This window comes from Diabrotica virgifera, chromosome 10 (genome assembly GCF_917563875.1).
Source record: "Diabrotica virgifera virgifera chromosome 10, PGI_DIABVI_V3a".
In the NCBI taxonomy this organism is placed as follows: Eukaryota; Metazoa; Arthropoda; class Insecta; order Coleoptera; family Chrysomelidae; genus Diabrotica; species Diabrotica virgifera.
The window spans coordinates 90,084,431-90,099,440 of NC_065452.1; positions in this window are offsets into that span (position 1 = coordinate 90,084,431).

Consider the following 15,010-nt stretch of genomic DNA (forward strand, 5'->3'; position numbering starts at 1 on the left):
TTAAGTTTGGCAACTTTTGTTGTTATGTCCTCGACTTTTGTTTTTGATTTTACCCAGTCGTGCCTCTTTTTATCTGACAGTCGCATACTTAACATTGCTCTTTCCATTGCTGTTTCTGTTGTGGCTAGTTTATTCATATTTGCCTTGGCTAGGGTCCAGGTTTGACATCCATATGTCATGATAGGAAGGATGCACTGGTTGAACACTTTGCTCCTCAAGTATTGGGGTATTTTGCGGTTCTTAAGTATCCAACTAAGTTTTCCAAATCCTGCCCATGCTAGTCTTGCTCTCCTAGTAATTTCCGCACTTTGGTTCTCTTTGTTAAGTTTCAGGATTTGGCCTAATTAGATATATTCCTGGAGTTTTTCTATCTCACTGCCATTTATAGTTATACGTCTGGGGTCATCTGTGTTTTTAGGCCGACGTATTGGGAGCTGCCTGCGAGTTCCTCCATTATAATTTGCAGTTCCTCAAATGAGCTCGCTATAATCACTAGAATCTTAGGTGGTTTAGCTTCTTGCCATTAACGTTAATGCCATGGGTTGACCAATTTATCGTTTTGAAGACGTTTTCTAGGGCTAGGTTGAAAAGCATTGACGATATTACGTCTCCTTGCCTCACGCCTCTCTTAATGGAGATGGGATTTGTATTTTCGTCTAGTTGTACTATAATAGTTACATTTTCATATATATTATGTATTAGTTGTCTATATCTCGAATCTGTTCTACAATTATTAATAGCTTGTTCTATGGCCCACATCTCGATACTATCAAAAGCCTTCTCATAGTCTACGCAGGCAAGAAATACGGGTAGTTGGTATTCATTTGTCTTTTCTATCAATGTTCTCATTGTCAGCAAATGGTCTGATGTACTATATCCTTTGCGGAAGACAGCCTGTTCCACCGGTTGGTAATTCTCCATTTTGTAGGTCAACCGGTTGTTAATAATTCTCATAAATAGCTTGTATACTTGACTGAGCAGCGATATAGGTCTATAATTCTGTAGGTCACATTAGTCCCATTTTTTGTGTAAGAGTATTACTAGAATTTGGTTCCAGTCTTTAGGGATCTTGCTATTATGGAGACATTTATTAAATAGCTCTGTTGGTATAGAGATTGTTACTGTTTTGTTTGTTTTCAAGAGCTCGGCAATTATACCGTCGTGTCCTGGAGCCTTATTATTTTTTAGTTCTTTTAAAGCTCTTTCTATTTCGAATTCGTTTATATTTGGTAGTACTTCTGATCCCACGTTTTTTATTTTTCTTTTGACGTTCACCTTTGTTTATTCATCAGGCTGGCTTTGCGAGCTGTACAAGGTTTTGTAGAAGTCTTCGACTATTTTTGTTATTTTATATTATTTGTCCCTCTCTTCCTTATTATTGGCGTCTTTAATTTTGATGATTTTTTGAACATCCAGTGCGGATCTTAGACATTTTAAGCTTGTGTTGTTTTCAATGACTCGCTCTATTAAGTTCTCGTTCTCGTATGTCGCGTTTTAGTTCTTTTCTAATTGTTTTATTAAGTTCTATGTATTCTTTTAATAGTTTACGTATCGGCAAATGTACCGGCCGACATATTTATGTCACAAGGAATGCCAATTATTGCGTTTCGATGTAATTTTAATGTTGTGTTACGTTAGTTTTCAATTTCGTCTAGGTCTATAAAACAAACATTTTATAACCAAGTTCAAATTTGCAATCAACATCTATTTTTGTTTTATGTTGTTTCTGAGTATGTGTATTTTCTTCCTTGCCATGTGTGAGACCCCTGCATTTAAAATATGCTACTAGGAAATGCACTTATTGTTGTGTATTTCTATTAATATACACAATACTTGTAAATGTGATGGTCAGGTTTAACTGAATATTTCAACAATTGGATTTTTAACCCATTATAGGCCAGCGTCCTGTTTATAGATCACTGAAAATTTTTTATCAGCCCTTAGAATTTGTTTCACCATAAATATTTTTGACTGTAGTCAAATGAAATATAATTTTTGTTGTATTATATTTCTAATATCTTTTAATAAAAAAATTGTAAACAACGAATAAATTTGCTGACTTCGTTTTGATTTACACATAATAGTGATAGCCAAAAAACTGCAACACCTAGGGCCAATTTCTCATATCGAGTTCAACTCCAGTTTAACCTGAACTTCTAGTAAACGTCAGTTTAAAGTCAAAATCGTCTTTCTCAATTCCCGTTCAACCGATGGCAGTTTAAACTTGAACGATGCTTGAACGGTGGAATTCGGCCGTTCAAAGATTTCAGAACCCAGTTCAGATGATTTCATGGACTACGCATGCGTTGTATTAACACGAAACGCTGTCATAATATAAATATATCCTATTTTATTATATTAAGTCTAACCATAAACGATAACATTATTTGTGTTTTTATAATATTTATTTATAATTATTAAAATGACTATTTGAGTATAAATACTTAAATTTAACTTTATTCAAAAACAGCATAAAAAAGGTAGTTCAAAATGGCGACAGTTTTTTACCTTTTGCCATCTATTGGCATTTCTCGAAAGCTGTAGAACGAGCACTTACATGAACGCGCAATGAGAAATGCATTCCAAACAGAACCGGAGATCACCCGTGAACCCGGTTCAACTGAACCATAGATTAACGCAGGTATGAGAAATCGACCCAGAAGGGAGAAGGGTAAATTTTTGTCAACCGCCGAATACAATGTATTTGCTTATCATGTGAACGTGGCCTTAGGCGTGTCAATTTATCAAAGTGCTGGATTAGTGAGCTTCTACTGTAACTGATCATGCCCGAAAATAATATAACCAACAAATTTTATAATTCTGTTGTTCTGGTAGACATTTTTGATCGGAACACAATACAAGCAAAAGTAGAAGACGAACGAACTGACCCAATTGAAGCTCGTAATGGAATAAGACAGGGGGAGTCTTATATTGTCCAACCTGATCAAGGATGAAATAATAAAAAAAGTAAGAACTAAAAAAGGATACCAAATGGGAGCAAAACAACTTCAAATAATCTGCTATGGAGACGATGCAATACTATTCTCTCAAAGCGAAGATTATTTACAACGTGCGTATGCTGCATTAATTTAATATAACTGCCAGAAAATTTAACATGTTCATCATCATAATCATACATCTCCAAGTGGAGTAAAGGACACCTTGCGGTGTTTCAAGTAGCAGTATGCGGTATGATGGTGAGGTTGCTAGTCCCACGCATCATCTGTTGAGTTCCGTCCAAATTTGTTTACTAGTTTTCTCCATTCCCTTCTGTTTTTTGATATCTTTTTTGCATCGTTCCATGTTAAATTATTTTCTTTGAGTTCTTTCTTTATTGTTCTTTTCCACGTATAAGATGGTCTACCTTTTCTTCTTTTGCCTTGAGCATTGTAATGTAGAGCTTGTCTAGCAATATTTGTTGCTGGTTTTCGTAAGGTGTGTCCTATCCACTTCCATTTCCGTTTTTTATTGTATGTGCTATCCTTTCTTCATTTGTTATTCTCCACAATTCGTCATTAGTGATTTTGTTTAGTCAAAATATTCTCAGTATAATACGTAGGCATCTGTTAATGAAGGATTGTATTTTCTTAAAGAATTGTTTATGGTGTTTCCATGTTTCTGCTCCATATAACAGGACAGACTTTACATTAGTTTCAAATAATCGTAGCTTTGTTCTTCTGCCGATGTTTGTCGAGGCCCGTATCTTGCGTAAAGAGATGAAAGCGTTTTGTGCCAAGCTTATTCTTTGTGTTATGTCCTTTTCTGTGCCTCCTGTTGTGTTTACCAGACTGCCCAAATAACAGAAATCTTTTACTTCTTCTATTTGTTTCCCGTCTAAATATATATTATTTCCGTTCGTTTCCCGATTTGATAATATTTTCGTTTTTTTGGGATTTATTTTTAAGCCGGTTGTTTTTGCTGTTGTTCAATCTGGTAATTTTGTTTTGCATGTGTTGTCTGTATGATGTTATGAGGCATATGTCGTCAGCGAACTCTAGATCCTCTAGTTTTTTAAGTGGTGACCATTGTATACCTGTTTTTTTATCTTCAGTTTGTTTCATTATCCAATCTATGATTATTATAAACAACGTCGGTGACAAGACACACCCCTGTCTTACTCCTTTTTTGATGATTATTTGTTGGAATAGTTCCCCTTCATGTTCAACTCTAGCAAAACATTCGTCGTAGAAAAGCCTTATTACTCTTATATATTTGTCTGGTATTCCATAGAGTTTTAATATCCTCCACATCATATTACGATTTATTGAATCAAACGCTTATTCGAAGTCTACAAAGTTGATATAAACTTCCTGATTCATTTCCGCTGTTTGTTCCAGGATGATTCTTAGGGTATTTATATGGTCAATACAGGAACTGTTCGGTCTGAATCCTATTTGGTTAATTCTTAATTTTTCTTAATTCTTAATAAATAATTCTTAAAATGGTATACATTTTTATTTTATAGTCGTATTACTCCGTAGAGTAATCAGGTGCATTTTCCGTTGGAACTTTACCAAGCTGCAGACGGGGGATGTGAATTGCATAGTGTAGAATTCCTTCCCTTTGTCTTCACTGCAGCATCCATGTGCTTGCAAATTGTAGAAGCCTTGGAGGTTGTCACCAGGAAAGTGTACCAATAAGTTTTCAATTTAAAAATCTTTTAGTAATATTTTTAATATTTTCAATATTATTAATTTTACTATTAGGATTGAAAACAAAAAACAAACTTCATCTTAATTTTTCATTTATGGAATCTTTAATTCTCTTCAATATTATCCTGGCCATTATTTTGGTAGCCACAGTGAGAAGAGTGATTGGTCTCCAGTTTTCGCATTGTGTGAGATTTCCTTTCTTTGGTAGCTTTATTATAACTTCTTGACCCCAATCTTTTGGTATCTTTTCTTCGATCCATCCAATTTTTTTTAAATCGTAAGTAATATCCACTGAGTAGTTTAAGTGTGATTTTATCAGTTCTGCGGCAATTCCATCAACACCAGCCGCTTTGTCGTTTTTTAAAAGGTTTATAGCATACCTTATTTCGTCCTTCGTAAATTCATCGTTTCTAATGATTAATGTTTCGTCTCTCTCTGTTTCTTTCATCTCTATTTGTGATTCAATTCCTTCTTTATAGAGTTCTGCGAAGAATTGTGTCCATCTTTGTGAGATTTCTTTTTGAGTTATGAGTGTTTTTCCTTCTTTTCCTATTAGTTTCGTTCTTTGCTTGTTCTTACCCCCTTTAATTTCTTTTGTTATTGAGTAAAGTGTCCTTGTGTCATGTGTTCTCGCTGCTTCCTCTGCTTTTCTGACATTTGTTTCATATACAGCCTTTTATCTGTTCTGGCTTGTTTTTTAACTTCTTTATTTTTTTCTGTGTATTTTCCCTGTATTTCTTTTCGTTTTATTGGGTTTGTTGTTCTGATCAATTCGGTTTTGATTGCTCTTCTTTCCTTGATTTTTGTTTTAGTGTCCACCGTTATTCATGGTTGATCAGCTTTCCCCTTGTACCCTAATATCTCTTTCCCTGCTTCCATGTATGCGTTTTTATATATTTCCCATAGACCTTCAATTCTAGAGTTTCCTACTTGTTTCCCACGTTTCCCACATGCCTCTCCAACATTTCTTGGTATTTGTTTGTTATACTAGAGTCTTTTAATTTATTTGTATTGCATTTTCTATGTTTTTTGTTTGATTTATAGTAGTTAGCTCTGAGGCTAATTTTTATTTTTACTCTCACTAATTCGTGGTTTGATACACAGTCGGCTCTCATTGCTCTCACATCTTGTAAGAAATTTTTCCACTTCTTTTCAATGAGTATGTGGTCAATTTGGTTCTTAAATTTCCCTCCTGATGACGTCCATGTTGCTTTATGGATATTTTTATGTTGGAATAATGTTCCCCCAATCATCACATTTAACATGTTAATTTCCCCAAAAAAGACGAAATGCATGGTTATAACTGCAAATCCAATAATATGTAAATTAGAGCTGGAGGGTCAGATAATAGAACAAGTGATAGAGTTTAAATACCTAGGCATCACACTATCTAGCTACGGACGGCTCGAAACAGAACTGGAAGATCAAGTGAATAGAGGAAACAGAGCCGCACATTGTCTAAATAAAACAATATGGGGAAATAAAATGTCGGAAAAGAAATGGAAGGCAGAATTTACAAACCAGTCATCAGATCAATAATGGCATACGCGACAGAAACACGACCTGGCACAGAGATGACAAAAAGATTGCTAGAAACAGCAGAGATGAAAAACTCTTCTAAAAATCGATGGTAAAACACTACGGAATAGAGCTATAAGTACAGATATACGACATACATGCAAGTTGGAGAACATCAATAACTCGGTCGGAAACAGAAGAGTAGAATGGAATGAGCACATAAGTCAAATGACAACAAAATGAGAGCAGTAAGGACAGCGAGAGACGGTTCCTCAATAGGAAGACGATCAATGGGAAGACCACGAAAACGATGGAACGACAACTTACTAGATTCACATTGAAATAAAAGGCATGTCTATACAAAAAGAAGAACAAGAAGAACAAGCAAATATTAATTCGCTATTTTGTTTCTAAAATATTTTCTCCGATCATTTAAATACAAAAATAATATTGTAAAGTGATCATTATTGTTGACGTTTTGATAATTTTTGATTCATGTAGGTATTTTTATTTGTCTTTTTTATACTGCATCATTTTTTTATAGACAAAAAAATATGTAAATAATAAAATAATCATGATAATTACCTCCGCAGACTATTTATGCTTTTAGTTCCAGAACTAGCATGTTGTCGGTTAATATTGATTAATTAGTTGGGATCACGCAGACTTTTTAGTCAAATTAGTGAAATATTTTTCTATTCGTAGAAATACACATAGTTTCAAAAGTTATGCATCACCTAACTTTATGCTTATTTTCATAGTTGATTTTTTCGTGAACAGACTAACGGAGTCCGCCAATTTTTTTATTATTTTAGATTTTTCTTTGGTATTTATACAGTTGGGCAAAGGTTTACTCAAACTTATTTTTTGAACTTATACCGGGTGAAAGACAAGAAATGTTTTTCTTATATTTTTTAAATTTGAGACACCCTGTAGGGAGGACAAGCTATAAGTATGGGTATGCATGGAAATTGTATTGTAGTCTTACGTTTTGTGAAAATTTTGTTTTTTGAATGTCCCTAATATCTTTAGAAACAAGAAAATAATAGAAAGGCACATAACGGTAACAATTCTAGTCGACACCTTAAGAGTTATTTGTCGACCAAGTGAGCGGTATGCTCAGCGAAACATAAGAGAGAGGAGATTGTTTAATGGAGGTTCTGTGATGGTTTGGGGTGCAGTTTCCTTAAGAGTAAGCACGGATTGTGTGCCTACATGGAGGCTCTTTAAATAGGGAGAAGTACATTGCACAGATTTTCTTTCTTTGAACACTTTGCTCCTTTTGGTACTATATATAGAAAATAATTTCATCTTAGTGAATGACAAGACATGGCCTCATCAAGTATCGCATATCGTCAGTTAAAACACATGTTTCTTTGTTGTGAAAGATATCACAGAAACTAAAAAAACAAAATGTTCATAAAATATAAGACTACAACATAATTTCGATGTACCTTTGTACCATTTCCTCCTACAGGGTGTCTCAAACTTGTGTGTCCACAAAACATAAGACTACAATACGATTTCGATGTATATTCACACTTGTACCTTGTTCTTCCTACAGGGTGTCTCAAAATTAACATAAGAAAACCATTTCTTTTCTTCCACCCGGTATAAGTACACAAAAGAAGTTTGAGTAAACCTTTACCCAAGTGTGTAAATACCAAAGAAAAATCAAAAAAAAATTAAAAAAGCAGAATCCGTTAATCTGTTCGTGAAAAAATAAACTATGAAAATGAGCATAATTTTAGGTGATGCATAACTTTTGAAACTATGCTTATTATCGTAAGCAATTAGCTTGTTTCAATTACTTGATCTGGTTGCAATAAGACGACAAACGTATTAATTTACGATCTATATACTGAAGTATATAAACATATAACGATATATATACTGAAGTATATAAAAGCATATTATAATCCCACTAACAGTTTTAATGGGTTTATGTAGTACATGAAGAGTAACTACTATTATTTATTCGTTATTAATATCTTACGTTTAAAGTCAAAATAACCGCAAGTAGAAGACACGTCGATAAATTTTATAAAAAAGTCATACTTTATATGACTAATAAAGGAATAAAAACAGATATAATAATGCAAGAGTAGCTCTACCATGACGTAGCCATGCTGCTCCCAAATGGAATGCTATTGAAAAAGGCATACAATAAAACTATTTTTAAATTATAATAAATAATCATAAAATATTAAACCATAAATTTAAATGTTCACGCAAGTCTAGCATAGTCCATCATCTTTTTTTTAATAGAACACTCTGTATATTTTTTTATTTTTAAAAGCTCCTTAATAACTTTATCTTAAAAACTATATTACGTAGGGTCTATTATGATTTCAAGCAAGCCTTCGACAGCTTAAGAAAAACCTAGATATCCCAATGAAGCTTATCAAGCTTACGAAAATGACAATTGAAGGATCAACTGCAGCAATAATAACAGATGACTGAATCACCAAAAATATAGGTATACCAACTGGAGTACGACAAGGTGACTCTCTATCAACGTCACTATTTAGTTAATATCGCTATAATAGAAGAAACAATTAATACTCCAGGGAAATAAGCTAGAAATAGACCATGTTCGAGACACTCAAAGATCCAGGTAGCTGACTACTTTTTTAGTTATTGTAGACCTATAGCAAGAAAACCTACCTGTTTCCTGCCTAAAGTTCGCTTCCGTTTTTTAATCATTAACAATTTAGTGCAAAAATCGCGATTTTTTCTATTTTTTGCACCCCATTCAAAAGCTAAACAGTTGATATAAAACTACAAAATTTAATTTTTTAGAACATTGAAAAACCTTCAAAGTGCCGATTTTTGAAAGTTAAAAAGTTAATTTGTTGCTACACAAACTGCAAAATAAGTGAAAATCGTTATTTGTTAATAACTTTTAATAAAACTACTTTAGAACTTTAGTGTTTCACCCAAAGTTGGGTATTGGGGTACTTAACAAACCCTTAAAATTTGAGACCGATCCAGGAATTAGTTTAAAAGTTATTCTATTTGTTTATCCCAGAGACCTTTATTTTGCAAAAACATATGACAGAAAATAATGAAGATAGGGAAATTCTGCGTATGTCAAATGAAAGCAGAAAATTGATTCTATCAAAATGTACTAAAAAAAAAATAAAAAAATTATCTAGAATATTAAAAAATCCTAATGCCAAAGTTTTGAAATTTTTTAGTTTATAAACATTTAGAATAATTTTAAAAATATTGTCCGTAGAAAAAATAATTTTACATATTCGAAAAGTTGGTATTTTACACAAATTTTTAAAAATGTAGTTCAATTCGTGACTAGTCGTGGTAAGTGAAGGGGGAGCTGGGAGTCGACAAATGCACGAGTTCAAAAACTAAAAAAGGCAACTTAAAACTACTATAATTTTCTATATATCAAGATCTACTGAATATATTTTGATCTGTTTTTTTAATTTGTCTGTAATTTTTCTGTACATTACAAATATCCAATTTGTCTATTTGCAATTTGATATTTATTAATTAATAAACAGTCTAATTTGTTTAAACAATTTTTTCCCAAAAAACCATGTTTTTAATCATACTATCATTATTAATCATAGAAAAGGTATAATTAAATAAATAAATTATCTTCCATAAATAATTATCTAATAAAAATAATTTATTTATCAAAGTGTACTTTAACTTTTTCTATGATCATTAATGATACTATAATTAAAAAAATAGATTTTTGTAAAAAAATATTTTTTCAAGAATTGTTTAAACAAATTAGACTGATTCTTAATTAATAAGTTTACAAACAAATCGCATATTTGTAATGTACGTAAAAATTACATATAAATTAAAAAAAGACAGATCAAAATCCATTAAGTTGATTCGGAGATACAAAAAATTGTATTAGTTTGAAATTGCTTTATCGGTGTTTTAACTCGGTGGATTCGTAGGTTCCATAGTAACCGTTTGAACTAAATTTTTGAAAATTTGTAAAGGGTGCTGTGAAGATACAATGTTTGTGCAAATTTTTTAACAAAAAATACAAATCCCATTCTTTAAAATGGCATCAATGAAATTTCTTAATTTTTATAAACAAATTAGCTGTGAATTAAAAAATCACATGGCTAACTTTCTCCCAAATGAACCCAGTATAATTTTTTTTATTTGAAAGTTCGTGTTAAAATACTAGCTTCTCGAATATATCAAAAAAGATTGTTCCTACAGACAATATTTCTAAAGTTATTCAAATATTTATAAACTACAAAATTGCAAAAATTTGGCATTAGGATTTTTGATTATATTAATTAATTTTATTATCTTTTTTTAATACATTTTGGTACTTCAAACTCATACTTTTGATACATTTTGATACTGATCAGTCTTCTTCTTTCATTTGGCATACTCAGAATTGCCCAATGTTCATTATTTTCTGTCTTATATTATTGCAAAATAAAAGGTCTCTGGGATAAACAAATAGAATAACTTTTAAACTAATTAATGGATCGGTCTCAAATTTTGCGAGTTTGTTAGGTATCAAAATACCCAACTTTGGGTAAAACCCTAAAATTCTAAGTTAAATCTAGTAAAAGTTATTAACAAATATCCATTTTCATTTATTATGAAATTTGCGAAGCAAAAAATTAACTTTTTAATTTTCAAAAACCGGCATTTGAAGGTTTTTCAATGTTCTAAACAATTAAATTTTGTCGTTTTATGTCAACTGTTTAGCTTTTAAATGGGGTGCAGAAAAATCGAGAAAATCGCGATTTTTGCACTAAATTGTTAATAATTAAAAAACGGACGCGAACTCTAGGCTGGAAACAGGTACGCTTTCTTCCTATAGGTCTACAATAACTAAAAAAATAGTGAGCTACATGGATCTTTGAGTGTCCTGAGAAAATCCTTACTCCTCTGGACTATAAAACTACAGAAATAAAAGGTACAATAATTTATAACATCGACGTCCCAACTTATGGCGTATGTTGACATAGTATTGACTAGCAGAAGCCTAAACATTTTAAAGGAAGAATTTGCGAAGTTGAAGATGTAAGGAAGCATCCAAAAGGGGTTTGGCAATAAATCAAAACAAAACAAAATACCTAATATGCTCAAGAAAAAATCAGTCAATGTGATAAGTTTAAAAATATTGGTGACTATGAGTTTGAAAAGGTAGAACACTTTAAATATCTTGGGGTCTCAGATGGAACTAATGCATACTAATCAATGAAAGAATCCAGACAGGAAACAAAACCTACTAGACTTCCTCAAAGATAAGAAGCTTCCTCAGAATGCTAAACTGAAAATTAACAGAGCAGCAATTAGACCAATAATCACATATGGTGCTGAAGTAATGTGTCTGACACAGAGAGATGAAGGATAGCAATTCGGAGGATAGCAGGCCCACTAAACTTAGGTAATAATGAATTTAGAAAACTCATGAACCACGAAGTAAGAGAACTTTTGAAAGGAGAAGACATCGTCAGATTTATCAAGGCACAGACTCAGATGGATGGGACATATAGAAAGGAGAAATCCAGAAGCTGTTATCATGAAAATCACCAAATGGAGAGCTGTATCAGGCAGGCCACGAGAAAGACCCAAAACCAGATGGGAGAATCAGATAGTCGAGGACCTTAAGAAGATGGGAGTTAGAGAGTGGGTAATCATAAGCAAACACAGGAACGAATGGAGAAAAATTGTAAAATATTAATGTGATATTCAAAGATCGGTGTGCTCAAAGCACTTGATTAGATAATTAACTAATTAATTAAATTTAATTTTAATGATGCACTTATGATTTAATCACACTATTTAATGCTCTAATCTCAGGGTTTTATATTCTCGTGCTTCAATATCTCCTTTGCTTTACATATGATAAATAAGGTCAAAGATTAACGGAATAAAACACATATATGGTACAAAAGCATCTATTGAAATAAATTCACCCTCAAAATATCCTCTAAAAATAATATCTCCTATTCTGATTATTGAAATAACCCTACCACTATCTAAAGTACTTATTGAAATTTGCGTTATGAATAATTCTACAAAAAAATAAAACTGTCTCTCGGATGATGAGTTGTCCAAATTCTTGTCTCTGGTCGCCTACAATTTACTCTTAGCAGCCCCCTATGTAGTCAGCAATCTCGCAACAAATTATTGCAAGCCTATTGTCATTAATGACCCCCTACAGATGCACGTATCTTTCAAAAAACAATGCTAGCCTTTTCTCCTCTCGATAAACTGAATCTATTTCTCGTTCCGGCATGCAACGGTGACTCTTGGAATATAAGTAGAACAATATAACTTACAATGCTTTACGTGATGAGCTTCCGTCAGGACACTTATTTCAACAAACTCACAACTATTCACTTATCTGCCTTACTACTTCAGGAGACTCTTAGAGATCACCACTAGTCGACTTAACGATCATTTAACAACTGACTCTTCTTCCACCCTCTAACATTTCGCTAAACTCCCATTCTTCATACCTAGCCCCTCCTTTTTCCTTCTTCACCAATCCGAGTTCCTCAATTTTATCCCCATCTACCTTTCAGATAACAAACACCAATTTTCCCTACCATTAGAAATTTCCTAAAACTAATTACATGCCAATCGGTTTTTTTTCCTTTCTTAATATCTAAACAAAGATTACATTCATTTAAATTTCTAAATACAATTGTTCCCTCGCCGCAAAAGTCCATTTGGGAAACCCGGTCTCATTGTCCAAACACATAACCACTTTCTTATCATACTAACTGTACAAAGAAAATACTTAATCCCTATTTAAATTTTGTTTACCTACGGCCATCCAAAGATAATTGACTTTCATTTCTTCGAAATGAATTTTGGTATATTTTTATTATATGTTTCAACTTTTCTAAAATATTAAGATCGAAACCATATTAATTCAAATTTTACATATCTTAACAACTCCCCGCCATTTGATTTGCCGAAAAAATTCTGTTATTTATTTAAATGACACAAGTTTTTTTTAGGATCAAATTATTCCATTATGTTACCAAACTCTACTCATGATACTTATAAATGTCGTGAATGTTAAAAATACCCCGTATCTTGCCTGTCTCTATATGCGCTAATTCATAACTATTTACCCCAATTTCCGTATTGACCCTATATGGACCTTCAAATACCGGCATCAATTTAGCACAAATACCATTTTGTAAATTGGACACCCTCAGTGCCCTCACTAAAACTTTATCCCCTTTCTGGAATGTAACCGGCCTTCTTCTTCGGGTCCTCTCTTGCCTTTGGAGATATTTCTCTCCACTTCGTCTCAATCTTCGTTGAACCACCTCGATCACTTCTTCGTATTGTCTGGGGGCGGTGTCTTCCCACGGTCTCGTAGGCATTGTTCCTTTCATTACATATAAAGGCGTCTCCTTGGTAACCGTATTTGGTGCACAGTTCAAATACGTCTCTATTTCAAACACTTTTCTGTCCCAATGTCGATGATGTTCTTCCGCAGCAATTCTTAGAAATTTTGTGACTTCTTGTATAAAACGCTCTGATGGGTTGCTCTGTGGATGTCGGATGCTTACAAATTTTGTATTTATGCCTCTCTCTCTTAATTCCCCTTTAAAACGGTCATTCCTAAAGTATGTCGCATTGTCCAACAAAATATTGTCTGGTCTTCCCACTGTTTCGATAAAATCGTCTATCTTCCGAAGTATTTCAGCTCCTTTCGTGGTTCTACATGGGTACAGTTTTAAATACTTTGAGAAAACATCCACCATAACTAATATGTGTTTATTCCTCTGTGTTGTCGTTATTAAATCGCTCAACATATCAATGGCGACAATATCCAGTTTCTTCCGAGCTATGACGTTTTTTGTGATGTTTTCGTTTTTGAAATTCTTACTTTTACACTTTTGGCATGTCTCGCAATTTCGAGTCATCTCTTTGGCTATTGTATAGTCCTGTCGACAAATGTAGTTCTCCCTGAACATAAGCCACACCTTCCTGCTTCCAATGTGTCCGTTGTCACAGTGTAATTTTGCTAAAACTTCTTTTGCCATCTGTTCCGTGATTACATATAGTTCTTTACCATCGACCCTCTTAAAATATAAGTTATCTTCTTGTTCGGCCCTTTGCTTTTCTCTTTCATCCAGTTGTTCCTGATTTTCCCTGATCTGAGCCAAAGAAAATAAGCCTGCTTCTTCTCTCATTATGTTCATGCCAACGTGGAGAGTTTTGTGGTCCTCTTTGCGGAATTGTTCATCTCTCGTCAACGCATCAGCCAAGATATTGTCAGTTCCTTTGATATATTTAAATTCAAAATCATACTCTTGAAGTAAAAGAATGCCCCTATGAATTCTATTATTTACCAGCCTATTTTTCATTATATGTACCAAAGCTGCATGGTCTGTTTCAACGGTGAATTTTGCCCCTAGTAGGTAAAACCGTAATTTATTTACACAAAATAACACACTGGCGAACTCTAATTCAGTGACGCTGTACTTTCTCTCATATGTTTTGGTTACACGGGAGACAAAACAGATTGGCACCTCTACATCGTCTTGGATCTGTGATAACACCCCTCCGAATTTTGTTATGGAAGCATCGGTCCGGAGAATGAAAGGTTGATCATATCTTGGGTGGTGTACTCTTACAGCTGTGGAGAAAGCTCCTTTTAAATTTTTGAAAGCCATTTCTTGTTCCGTTCCCCATTTCCACCTAACATTTTTCTTAAGTAATGCTATCAACGGTATTTCTTTTGTGCTGATGTCTGGTATTAGTTTTTTGAAATAGTTTACCATTCCCAAAAATCCCCGCAATGTTTTTAAATTGGTTGGCCTAGCGTAGTTATTTATAATTACGATTCTATCTTCTGC